This window comes from Saimiri boliviensis, chromosome 1, assembly GCF_048565385.1.
Source record: "Saimiri boliviensis isolate mSaiBol1 chromosome 1, mSaiBol1.pri, whole genome shotgun sequence".
Taxonomy (NCBI): Eukaryota; Metazoa; Chordata; class Mammalia; order Primates; family Cebidae; genus Saimiri; species Saimiri boliviensis.
The window spans coordinates 301949586-301962804 of NC_133449.1; the positions used below are offsets into that span (position 1 = coordinate 301949586).

General features: G+C 46.9%; 1 non-coding gene across 1 annotated transcript; it reads left to right on the forward strand.

Annotated features, from left to right (window-relative positions):
• Nucleotides 1-6869: 6869 nt before the first annotated feature.
• On the forward strand, nt 6870-7010 carry LOC141581839 (U4 spliceosomal RNA). The gene has a single exon (XR_012514610.1). It is a non-coding gene; the product is annotated as a U4 spliceosomal RNA (small nuclear RNA).
• The last annotated feature ends 6209 nt before the right edge of the window (nt 7011-13219 follow it).

Sequence of the window (13219 nt, forward strand, 5' to 3'; positions counted from 1 at the left end):
TTAGCAAAGTGCAGTGGGATGGGAGTTGGTTTTACAGGTTTGGGGTCGGCAGTGGAAAGTCACAGAGTAAGATCAGTTACTGGTGGGGTAGGGGCAAGGAGTGTACATGACCCCAAGTTCAGTTACAGTGGCGGCTGGGGTGAGGCAGAAGAGCAGTTAAGATGACAGGATGGGTGAGAGGCATTCACATTATCATAAGAACAGTTGAGATGGCAGGGTTGGGTGAGGGGCTTGTCTGGGGAAGCTCCGTTGGGCACTCAGGGACAATGGCGAACACAGGTTGGGGGGTGGGAGACAATCAGCCCAGGCAGGCAGGATGTCAGGCTTGCATATGGAGACCTGACATACCTGTCTTTATCTATATAGAGAGAAAGAATTAGAGAAGAGGGGGTGAGCACAGGTTTCTGGGGGTGAGGATGAAGTTTCTTAAGGTTACTTTGTGCCTGACAGGGGACTGCGGGGGCACGTAAAATTTTTTTTTTTGAGCGGGGGAGACAGGGTGGAAATGGGAACAGAACAGGTGTGCAAATAAGGAAGGTCTGGACAATACATTCTGCCTTATGAATGCTTAAGCTGCTGGGGGACTTAGAGGCACTCCGCGGTACTGTGGGTCGTCCAGAGAAGCATCGGCTGATTTGTGGTCACCTGGATGCGGTTTTGTACGAATTGGGAGACTAAACAGAAGATACAGGGTCCAAACAGGAGAAGAAGAAAGATGGGTATTAAAGGAGTAAGGATTGGGAGGAACCGTGACTCCAGTTAGACAGCATCCAGCCCGTCCACCCAGGTCCAGAATAACCATTTGCCTGATTTGTGTGCTTTTGGGCTCTGTCTCTTCATTAATTGATGTCATTAAATATGAGGCCACGCTGCTTTACATATTAACAACATTTTTTCTGGAGCTTTGGACCCGAAAGCCAAGGGAACCAGTAAGGGCTGCTGCCGTTACAGGGCTTGGTGGGGTAACTGTGTGGAGGGAGAGCTTTTGTTTTCATGGCATGTGAGGAAGAGTGCGGTATCTATAAGCAACCACTCACTTTTATTAACAAGATTGTGTTTGAGCAGAGAACGGGAGCCAGATGAAGAGTGAAATGTCAGCTGTAATTGCCTGGAGGAAACGTGTAAACCGGCAACTTAAAGAAAAGCAGGGCATGTAAAAGTAAATGAGTGCTGTGAATTTCGGCTCAGTGAGGAATAACAGAAACAGACATTTTGAGGTGTGGTTTAAGCAGTAGGGGCGACTGCTTAAAGCTGGAGAAGGCGAGGGGCTGAAGGTAAGTGTGTGAGGTGTAAAGACAAAACTTTGGAGGCAGTGAGAGCAGGAGGGTAAGTAGGGCAGAGCCTGTGACTTTGAGGGATTCTAAGAGTATCAGGGCAGCAGCTGCTGTTGCACATAGTCATGAGGGCCTGCCCAGGGCTGTGAGCTTAAGTTGTTTGGATAAAAAGGCTGCAGGCCATGGGCCTGGATCCTGTGTGAGAATCCTGACCGCACAGCCCTGGACTTTAGCAGTATAGAATGAAAAAGTGTTGAGACAGGTTGGGGAGAGCTAGGGAGGGAGTAGTTTTTAGAGCTGTTTTTTAAGGAGCAAAAGGAGGAGTGAAGAAAGGATTTGGGATTAATAGGGTTGGATAAGTTTTCTTTAGTGAGTTTATACAATGGCTCAGTTAGAATAGCAAAACCTGGTATCCTGAGGTGAAGCAGCAACCACACCCAGGAAGGAGATAAGTTGTTGTTTGGTGGAGGGGGTTTTGGGGTTTGGGAAATTTACTGGATGCCATTGGCAGGGGGAGCATGTGTATGCTGGCAAAAGATTATAAAAGATGGGAAGAAATTTGGGCTTCGGAAGGGGATATATGATACCCCTTTGAGTACAGATGCTGAAGAAGCAGACAGGTGAATTAAAAGGCCATGTTTCAACAGACAGGTGATAACAGGCTTTACTTTTAAAAGCTGTTGTGGGATGGGGTACAGGAATGGGCAGGGTAAGGGTGGCTAGGTTCTAAGGCGATGAGAAGGGGTGAGTGACTTGTAGCAACGGATGGGAAGGTGGTGTTTTACTTCCAGGCTTAAGGTTGGGGGACATAAGGGGAGCTATTGAGGGAGGTATGGGTTTGGGGAGGAGGGCGGCAATGAGGTGTTGACGAGGGAGCCCCAGGCATCTCAGATCAACTTCCCTTTTCCTAAGACTGTAAACTTCCCCTTTTCATTCCCAAGACTGTAAACTGAAGCCCTTTTCATATGTAATTCCTTAGACTGTAAACTGAAACTCTTTTCATATGTAATTCCTAAGATGGTAGACTGAGACCCTTTTCATATGTTAAGCTATAAACCTAAGATTCTTCCAGGTAACATCTAAAGTATAAGCCTATATAAAGAGGGACACTTTTGTTAGGCGAGCTTGGATATTAGGCAAATATGCCACCTGGCTTCTGGCCGAATAAACTCCTTCCTCCAATATTCGGTGTTCAAGAGATCTGTTTCCTGTGGCCACTCCTGCAACAGTGTAGCTGTAGCCCAGGAACAGTCAAGGAGGCAGACAATTTCCCTAGGATATCCCAGCCTAACAGGGAAACCAGACAGGTGGGGATGATTAGGAAAGAACGTGGAAGGGAGTGCTGGCCTGATTGACACCACATGTGGGGAGTTATGAGAGGCCTGGAGGCCTGGTCGTCAATTTCCACAACAGCACGGCAGCCAAGGGGACAGATCCTTGAAAAGAAGGCAGCATGGAGTGGGTGCCTCCGTGCTGATTAAGAAGGAGATGGACTTGCCCTCCACGTAAGACTTACCCTAAGTTTGGCATCTGTGAACGTCCAGGGGGCTTCTGAGATGGTCGGGCAGCATCAGTCTTTAGCCGCCAAGCCGAGGGTTGGAGCTTCAAGAGCTCTGGGAGCAGCAACCTGAGTCGGACAGTCGACTTTCTGTGGGGGCCCCGCACAGATGGGGCAGGGCTCAGGAGGAGTCCCAGGCTGCGGGCATTCCTTGGCCCAGTGGCCAGGTTTCCGACACGTGAAGCAAGGTCTGCGGGGTCGGCTGGAGCTGCTACAGTCCGGGTGCTCTGAAGTCTCTGTGAGCCGGTGGCATGGCTGGGGTTTGTCTTACTGAGGAGGCAGCGTCTGCAGTTCTGAGATGTGCAGCCGGGCAGATTTCTCCCTGTTATTGAACACCTTGAAGGTAGGGTTGCCTAATTCCTGTTGCGGTGTTTGAGGGCCAGATTTTAATTTTTGTACCTTTTTGTAATGTTGGGGTTGACTGGGTGATAGAATGCACATAAAGCGTTTTTTAGGGGTGAGAGTGGAAGTAAGGATGGCATTTAAGTCACTCCAGGTGAGAGTATGGACTGGGTGAAGAGTATTGGAGGATCTGAAGAAAAGGAGCCTAACCAGTGGTCGATTTGGGAAAGGTCAGATAAAGGGAAGAAACGTGACCCTAACTGTGCCTTTGGCTCCAGCCACCTCTGGAAGGGGGATTGTCGGGCAGGGGTGCAGGACGAAGCCGCAGGACTAGCTGTAAGCCGGGTGGGGCGGTGGGGAGGTGACAGGAGGGGCATGAGGAGGCGGGTTGTGGGCAGAGGAAGAGGAGGAAGGCTCTGGGGTGGGGTTAGGTCCTGGATGAGGGCCTGGTTCACAGGCGGGAAGGAGAAAGGTCGGAAGGTTGATGAACAGGGAGGAGTCTGGCTAACCCGCAGAGGAAGGAAAGGCAGATGGAAGCAAAGAGAAGGAGTAGAGATTAGGGAGGGATTGGTGTGTAAAAAAATTGCCTGAACTTAGGGAATTTCAGACCATTTGCCCATGTTGTGATGAAAATTGTCTTAATTTCATAAAATAGAGGTGAAAGGTGCCAATTTTTTTGCCAGTTGGAGCCATTGTTTCACTTGTATTGTGACCATGCAGTGGCCCAGTAAAGAGAATGCAGTGTTTACAGAGACGTTTGGGTTTTAGGTTAGGGCACAGTTGGAGAGGTTTGAGGTTCTTTAAACACAGGCCAGCGGAGAGGAGGGAGGGATAGAGGATGGACGATTGCCCATGGTTCTGGAAAGACAGCAGAGACAAGGAGAACAGGCACGCATCCCAGCCGCTCAACAGGTGTCCCTCAGTGAGCCTGCGTTGAACCTCGTCGTTGGTGAGCAGTCAAAAAAAGCGTCTTGAATGTTGACCTGCCACCAATATCGGCCCTGAGCCTGGTGGGTGAGTGACTAGGGTGAACGTCTCCATGATAGTCAAACTCCTGGGGAAACTGGGTACAAGGATCCATGACCTACATAGGGTTTTTTGGGTCCCAAACCTCATGGAAGAACCTGGTTTACCTGATTTTCCTTGTGTTTGTGGTGGAAAAACGATGAAACTGAAAGGGGGAGGAAGTGGAAAGGAAAAGATAAAAGAACGAGAAAGCAAAAAAGTGTGACTGCTTACCAAAACAGCCAGTGGTGTGTGTTTGGGCTGGTCTGATGACCGGGGTCGGGTTGGTAGGTCGATCTCTTCATGGAAGGAGCACAAGAGCAGGGATGGGGGTTTGGTCTCCTCTAGGAGTTCCTCCATCCTGGGTTTTGGTACCAAAATGTTGAAAATTCGTGCTTTGAATGAAGAGACCCCCCAGACAGGCTTTGTGTGGGCAACGTGGCTGTTTATTCACCTGGGTGCAGGTCGGCTAAGGCCGAAACAGCGTTAGCAAAGGGTAGTGGGATAGGAGTTGGTTTTACAGGTTTGGGGCGGGCAGTGGAAAGTCACCGAGTAAGATCAGTTACAGTGGTGGGTAGGGGCAAGGAGTGTACATGACCCCAAGTTCAGTTACAGTGGCGGTGCGGTGAGGCAGAAGAGCAGTTAAGATGACAGGATGGGTGAGAGGCATTCACATTATCATAAGAACAGTTGAGATGGCAGGGTTGGGTGAGGGGCTTGTCTGGGGAAGCTCCGCTCCGCACTCAGGGACAATGGTGAACGTGGGGGGCAGGGGTTGGGAGACGATCAGGAGGTAAGCAGGACTTCAGACTTTCAGGTTCCAGGTTTACCTATGGAGACCTGACACCGGGTTTAAGCAATTTCCTGCCTCAGACTCCCGAATAGCTGGGATTATCGGTGCCCGCCACCACGCCCGGCTAATTTTTGTGTTTTCAGTAGAGACTGGGTTTCTCCATCTTGGACAGGCTGGTCTTGAACTCCTGACCTCATGATCCACCTGCCTCAGTCTCCCAGAGTGCTGGGATTACAGGTGTGAGCCACCGTGCCTGACCACCTCATAGTCTTTGTCTGAAATACAGGGGCAGAAGTATTCTTCCCAGGGCGGTCCAGGGTCCAGTGAGACGAGTTATCAGGTCTCTCAGCAGAGTGACTTGGACAAGGGAGAGGCTCCACAGCTGTCCTCTTTCCACAGTTGCTCAGAGCGATTGTGAGTGAGACTGGAAAGTAGCCCAGGTGGGAGAGTGACCGTGTGCAGGGAGGAGGTGACCTGGTGAGAGACCCAAGCATCTAAGATCACCTCCCCCTCGACTTCCACACTGCATTTCAATAGAAGTAAAGGCTGCTGACCGGGCGCCACCTTATAGATCGCAGGCATGGCGTGGGGGAATCTTTCTGGAATTCGTTCTTTAAACTTACATGAGTTCAAGCCCACACCTCACACCTACTCCATGGACCAAGACCCTTTCCCATGTAATTTCCAGAACTGTAACCCCAAGACCCTTTCACATGTCGTATCTGGAGTTGTCAGCCTCTGTAAAGCCGGGCTTCTGATTGTTAGATGAGCTTGGTCATCAGGCAGTTACGCCGCCTTGCTCCAGCGCGCCCTCTGCTGGCGGCCGGGGCACTGCAGGGCCCTCGCGCTCACAGCGCTGGCCAAGGCCGCGCGCCCTCTGGTGGCCGTCCCGCTGCACCACTTGAAGTCGGAGCGCAGAGTGTTCAGCGCCCTCCTTCTGGAAATGCAAACTGACATGGAGCCCACTAGCCCGTGTGTTTATAAAAAGGAAGAAGGGCCAATTAACTGGAAACCATAGGAATGAGATAAACATGGATGCACGTTTTACAACTGATGGAAAAATTCACTCAACATAGTCTTTGCACTTAAAATGCAAAATCATCAGAGGCATCTTAACCGTAATGACTTTATTTTAAATAAAAGCTTTAGAAAAAGCTAAATCTGGGCAGAGTGCAGGGCTCACGAATGTAATCCCAGCACTCTGGAAGGCCAAGGCGGGAGGATCACTTGAGATCAGGAGTTCAAGACCAGCCTGGGAAAATATTGAAATCCTCATGCCTACAAAAAAATATAAAAATTAGCTTGTGTGGTGGCTCGTGCCTGTGGTCCCAGCTACCCAGGAGGCTGCGGTGGGAGGATCGCTTGAGCCCAGGAGTTTGAGGCCGCATTGAGCCAGCCATGATCACACCACTGTACTCAAGCCTGGGAGACATAGTGAGACTCTCTCTCTCTCTCTCTTTCTCTCTCTCTCTCTCTCTCTCACACACACACACACACACACACACACAGGTTAAATCTGTCGGATCATATATTTAGGGATTGAGCACCTTTGGTTATAAAATATTTATGGTTGCAGGAACAAGTTAATAACTAAATAAAGACCCAAAACTTATAAAAATATACCAGTACTTTAAGCCAAAAGTATTCTTAATTTAAAAGTAAGTTTTAAAGGTAATAGTACACTAATAAATTATTGTTAAAATCAATAGTAACAAAGAAAAGTAGCAATACAAATAGCCTGACACAAACTGATTATAATCCTTCATAAGAGACAACACTATTCTTAATAACCTATATAAACGAATATTAAGTAATTTTGTTTGTACGTTAATGTCTGGCCATCAGCATGGCTAACATGGTGAAACCCAGTCTCTACTAAAAATTAAGAAAAAAAAATAGCTTTGCACAGTGGCAGTATTGTAGCCAATGAGGTTTATCTGAGGTATGATTATGGCTAATTGAAAACTTTTCCCAATACCCCACAATGATGACTGGAAATATAGTCGGCATTGGCAATTTTTGGAAGTTTCTACAGGAATGGAATTTAAAAATTAAATTAAAAAAAATAAAATGGAAAAGAAATACAAAAAGATTAGCTGGATGTGGTGGTGCACACCTGTAATCCACCTACTTGGGAGGTTGAGGCAGGAGAATCCTTAAACCCAGGAAGCAGAGGTTTTAGTGAGCCGAGATCATGTCGTTATGACAAGAGTAAAACTCCATCTCAGATTTTTTTTTTCTTTAAAACAGGTGCGTTCCTCCTTTTGCTTTCTGAGGACTCCCTGCTCTGTCACTTAGTAGTGGCTAAGAAACCCTTTTTACGTCACTAGACTGTGCGACTTGCCGTAAATTCCATTTCGTGTGAGATCCAAAATCCTGTTGCTGGGGCCTGGGACAAGACCCCTCTTCTGGAGACAAAATTATACTAATTCTTTTCTTTTTTTTGAGACAGTCTTGCTCTGTTGCCCAGGCTGGAGTAAAATGGTGTGATCTCGGCTCACTGCAGCCTGTGCCTTCCAGGTTCAAGTGATTCTCCTGTTTCAGCCTCTTGAGTAGCTGGGATTACAGGCGCCTCCCACCACACTGGCTAGTTTTTCCATTTCTAGTAGAGACAGGCTTTTCCAATGTTGGCCAGGCCAGTCTTGAACTCCTGACCTTAGGTGATCCACATGTGTCAGCTGCCTAAAGTACTGGGCTTATAGGTGTGAGCTACCTTGCCTGGCCAGCTTGTATCCTTGGTGATTGCTTGGATATGGAGGGTGGAGGAGGAGGCATGTCACGCAGATATCGCTCTTGGATTACCACCTGGGATATTAGGCACAAGCCTCTATTATTGGTTTGAACCCTAAGAGCGCCAGCAAACAGCTTGAGGTGGTGTGGAGCAACATGCTGTTTTCATGAGTGCCTGGGTGCAGACGGGCTGAGGCCTAAAAGGGTGTCAGCCCCAAGTGAGGGTGAGGCTGGGGTTTTCTAATCTCCTGTAAATGGAACGTGTTCCAGTCTGATGTAACTGCTCCATGGTACCTAGACAGCCTCTCTCCTGATATTCAGGGGCTCCTTGTCTTCCGGCCTGCCCTTTTCTGGCTTCTGCTGGCTTGCTGACCCATGCTGCTGGTGCACGCGGTCTTGTACCTTGGGACCGAGCCTAAGGAGGGAGGAGTTACCCCCAAGTTGTCAGGCCCCGGGGAGAATCTTTCATTAGAGAGAGTAGGCTGGCTGATTCTTCTTTGTTAGGCACAACTTGGTTTTGCAGGTGCAGTGGGGTGCCTCAAGCCAAAAGCTTTACTCCTGGTATGGGCCAGACCCCAGGTGGCCGTTCCTGTGACTGCCAGGCCACTTTGAGGCTGAGAAACAGTTTTTATCTGGCCTCTGTCCTGCATATGTTTACGATGCCTTCTCTGTTTTGGCATATCTGGGGGTCCACCAGATAGGATCCCATGAAGAGATCTCAAAGGTTGTTAGTCCACTGCGTTTATCACATCAGTTCCACAATCAAAGATGTGTAAAATATAGAGGAGTATTTAGTGATAAGGCTGATGGTGCACCTGTGCTAGGCAGTGTTTTAGTTCCTTGAGACACCAAGGAGTTGAGACAATCCTTTGCCTTAGAGTTTTGCCTCTCTAAGTACTGCTATTGCGAGCTGTGTGTGTTAAAATGTCTGATTTATCAGGCGGGATCTGGGCTGTCTGTAAGCTTAGGTGAGGGGAGGCTGGTGTCCAGCAAGTATCCAGTACCCCTCAACATCCAGTTCTTCTCCACCAATCTTCCAATTCTAGGACTGATACGGAGGCCCTCAGAGTGACTTAAGAGGGGAAGTAGTCAGTGTGCTCTGTGGCTAGCTTGTTTGGGGGCGTACATTTTAAATTCTCTCCCGAAAAAACGTTGGAAACAAGTAGTGTTTCAGCTTGAGTTTCTCATAAATAGCTTGCAGTCGTATAAACCAGAGCATGCATACCACAGGGCAACATGAGGGTCCCTCTACCAGCCTTTCTCCCAGTGGCCTAAGTGGGTATCTACACAGAACAATGTGTGCAGCCTCACTGTGTGAAAGTCCAGTGCTTTGTGCTTGGAGTGTCATCAGGGAAGTGTCAACTTGGAAGGTTGCCGAGCTGCTGCGGAGGGAAGGAGGGGGCGTGTAGTGCTGCTGGGTCTGCGTCTCGCTCTGTGACATGAGGCATGAGATAGCCTTGGTCTTATGAAGACCTTGGGTGTCCCAGCTCACTTCAGCCCTGAGCAGCCTGATGCAGGTGCTGGGCCCTGGTTCTGGAGGTGACAATATAGCGCGGGCTTCCACTGCATGGCTGGCACAGTGGGCATTCAGGTGCCTATTTGGGGACTACTATGGAGTCCTGTGCCAGATGCAGTGGTGCACAGCTGGGAGCCAAGGGTCCCTGCTTTTGCTAGAGAATCTGAGCAGATGTAAAGGGTTAAGGTTAGTGGTAGGGTTAGGGGTTAAGTTTAGGGTTGGTGTTGGGGTTTGGGGGTTGGGGTCAAGGGTCAGGGCTAAAGAGTAGGATGAGGAATTGGGGTAGGGGTAGGGTTAGGGTCACAGGGTTAGGGTTTAGGGTTAGAGGTTAAGGAGGTGAGGGTGAGGGTAATCAGATTACTAAAAGCAATTCTGCTTCACTTCAATAACAACCTTCTCCAACTCATTTTGTCTCCACAAACTTATTTTTCCAAGAAGAATCCCAGGCTTCTTAAAGCACCCAGTGACTTTTCACACCTTAAATCTGTGAAATTCTGTCTTCTGCCATATGCATAGTTCAAACATACAAGGCAAGGCAAAGCCAGACGCCTTCCTGAAGGGACCCGAAAAATTCCTCTCTTTCTCTCTCTGGAACAAAATGAATTCCTCTGTTTATCTTTTTGGACAAAAATGAATTATCTGGACCATCAGTGCTAACCTTCAAAAGCCAAACCCATTTGTGAGATCTTTAAAACTACTGTAGACCCAAGTGTTTATATTTATATGATATTAATTTAGTATTTCTATTAATATAAGGGAAAATGTTTAAATCTGTCTATGCCACATGTGCCTCTGGCTTATTGCCCAGTTAATTGTCGCCTCAGGCTAAACTTTGGTTTCTGTCTCTAATTTTTGTCGGAAAGAATATAACTGATCTCAAAACATCTGCTTTTTTTTTTTTTTTTTTTTTTTTTTTGAGGCGGAGTTTCGCTCTTGTTGTTACCCAGGCTGGAGTGCAATGGCGCGATCTCGCCTCACCGCAACCTCCGCCTCCTGGGTTCAGGCAATTCTCCTTCCTCAGCCTCCTTAGTAGCTGGGATTACAGGCACGAGCCACCATGCCCAGCTAATTTTTTGTATTTTTAGTAGAGACGGGGTTTCATGATGTTGACCAGGATGGTCTCGATCTCTCGACCTCGTGATCCACCCGCCTCAGCCTCCCAAAGTGCTGGGATTACAGGTTTGAGCCACCGCACCCGGCAAAACATCTGCTTTTATTTTAGGGACTCATGCTGCCATCTCCATTCCTCCCTCTTTTCTTTTGGTCTGTGCAGAAGTTCTTTAATGTGAACATTTTGACCGCTTTAATGCTCCCATGTCCACTGTTAGCACATTCAGACTAACCCAACCAAGGCTGTCATCTTAGGCCAGGAATTTTTTTAGGGATCTTTATTTTGCTGTGATACGGTTGGCACTCCTTTGACTCACTGTATCACCCTAGAGTTCTTTTCATTTTAGGAGCCCAAGAGGGCAGAAAAAGAAGTAGGTGAGCAATCAAACCTGAGTAGGGAGAGAGTCCCGTTGTGTTAAGCAACATTGCAGAACATCGTATGTAGCAATCTAGCAGATGAGCCACCTGGCTGCTGAGCACACATGCCTGCTTGCTGCCGTGAGCTCAGACTCCCTCATCATTAGTCTTTTCTATCTCTGGAGGGAATTATAAGGGCCACTTATTAGCCTGTAAGTCATAGAGAGTTAAAGGTGTTTCCCCAAAACGCTGAGGACAGAATGAAAGGTGAGGAGTGTTAGCCACAGCTCAGAAGTGCAGGAAAGTCTTTGGATGTGGGTTGTTGGAGAAATGCAGGTCTTTTTTCTTTTGGAAGACTCCCTAGAATGGGGTCAAGAACTCTGCCCATTCTAGGATGAATAATTGGTATATTAGACACCCTCGGATATTTATCCCAAGCCTTCATTTAGGGTTCTTTTTTTTTTTTTTTTTTTTAACAATGGTTTATTAAATGAAAGGAAGTAGCACTTTGCTTATCCAACATAGATCATTTTACACTGTGCCCTAGTAGACAAAACATCAGCTTTGTGACCACAGACCTCAGTTTAAGGCCTGGCTCTACCACTTTTTGCCTGGAAAATTTATGGCAGCTTCTTAACTCCCAGTACTTGCCTCACAGTAGTATTGGGGTCCGTGTGTGACAGTAACCTTCTGTTTGACTTTGGGAAACTTAACCCCTAAGCCTCAGAGGCTTCATTTCTTAAATGCATTTAGGGTTCTTAATGAGTTTGTTCAGCCATCACAGTCTCAAATGCTAAGTAGGACATTGTAATCTCTCCACAGTCCAAATTAGCACTGTCTTTTAAAGTTGAGTTTCTCATTATTCTCACCTGACATACCTTATGTCAGGTATGACATGCTAATAACACATCGTGCTCACTGTTACCTTTGCAACAAGACTTGAACTTTACTTAGCCTGGAGGAGTGCACTTCACATGTCCAGACCCAGTTCTGACTCATTCTTCAGCCCTGCATCAGTCAGTGGGGGCTGGTTAAACCACAGTGACAAACAACCTCCAAGTTTCAGTGGCTCAAAAAATCTTCTTCCTCGTTTATTTGCATCTCATCATGGATCAGGCGAGTGGTCGCTCTGTGTTGTGTCGTCCTAACACAGGTATCGAGGCTGAAGGAGGTACCATCAATAATATCCCCATTGCTCTAGAAAAGACAAAAAGCATACTGGATAGAACTCTTTCTTGGATATTACTCCTGAAAAAGTCACATATTATTTCTTCTCACCTGCGATGGCAAAAAAAAAAAAAAAATTATGTGGCCATGCAAAAATTTAAGTAGGTAGGATGGAACACTCAGAATGCATTAATAAAAAATGAACTGAAAATATGTGGAGAACAGCGCCAATGACTCTCGTGAATGCTAACATGCATTCCTGACAACCCAGTGCTGCTACCCTTCACACTTCTGTCTTGCAAAGTATTAGAACTTTTTATCTGAAGCCATGCCACTCACAGGGACTGCAGAATACATAATGACATCTCCTTTAGGATGTCCTTAGAGAATTCAAGGAAAAGAAGTTAAATAACCAAAAAGTGCTTTTGGTACAGCTGTTTAGCACTAGAGGGTAAGATTAGAGAGAGATTGTAGTGATAATAATAGGGTTAGAATTGGGGTCTGGGTCAGGGTCAGGGCCGGAAGTATGGTTAGAGTTGGGGTCAAGGTCAGGGTCAAGATAAAAGTCAGGGTCAAAGTTTCAAAGATAGGGTCAGAATTATAGACCAGGGTATGGATCAGGGTTTAGGGTCAGGGTCAAAGTCTAGAGATGGGGTTAGGATTAGAAGCAGAGCTTTGTTCTCCTCAGGACCCACCTGAGGAGAGGCCATGGCTTTGGAGCACCTGGTAGCATGTCCACAATGACGACCAAAGTTTTGTTCTCCTCAAGTCTGACCTGGGGAGACGTGACTGCAGGCCACGTGAGGAAGGTGAGGCAAAAGCTTCCTGTCTGCTGCCCGTGTGCAGAGGAAGGAACTCCAACACTGGCTTTACTTTCACACATTATATTCTACAAGTCTTGTTTTCAGAAGCATCCCTTGCCTGAGGCTTTGGCTGCTCATCATCTTAGCGTGCCCTAACGTATTGTAAGATTTGGGTTTGTTTTTTGGGGTGAGGTCTTCATATAGAGAAAGGAGAAACACTTAGAGCCACCATCAGGACAGCTGGGATAAAAGCTCAGGATGGGCAGTTGCCTTTCAAGTCGCCCATATCCTGAGGCTGGAGGAAACATGTCCACCCCCTGTAAACACTTTTATTGATGTTTTAATTACTCATTTTTTCTTACAGCATTAAAGTAGTCAAAATAGGCATATTAAAAAAATAAAAAGTAGGCATATTAAAACTTGCAACATTATTTAAATTTAAATATATTATTCATACCTCATCAACATTTTTATTTTGTTGAGAAAGTCTAAGGTTAATTGGCAGTATAGTTTTAATAGTAGATAGAATAATGTGTGTTTTACAAACATTAACATCCTACATTA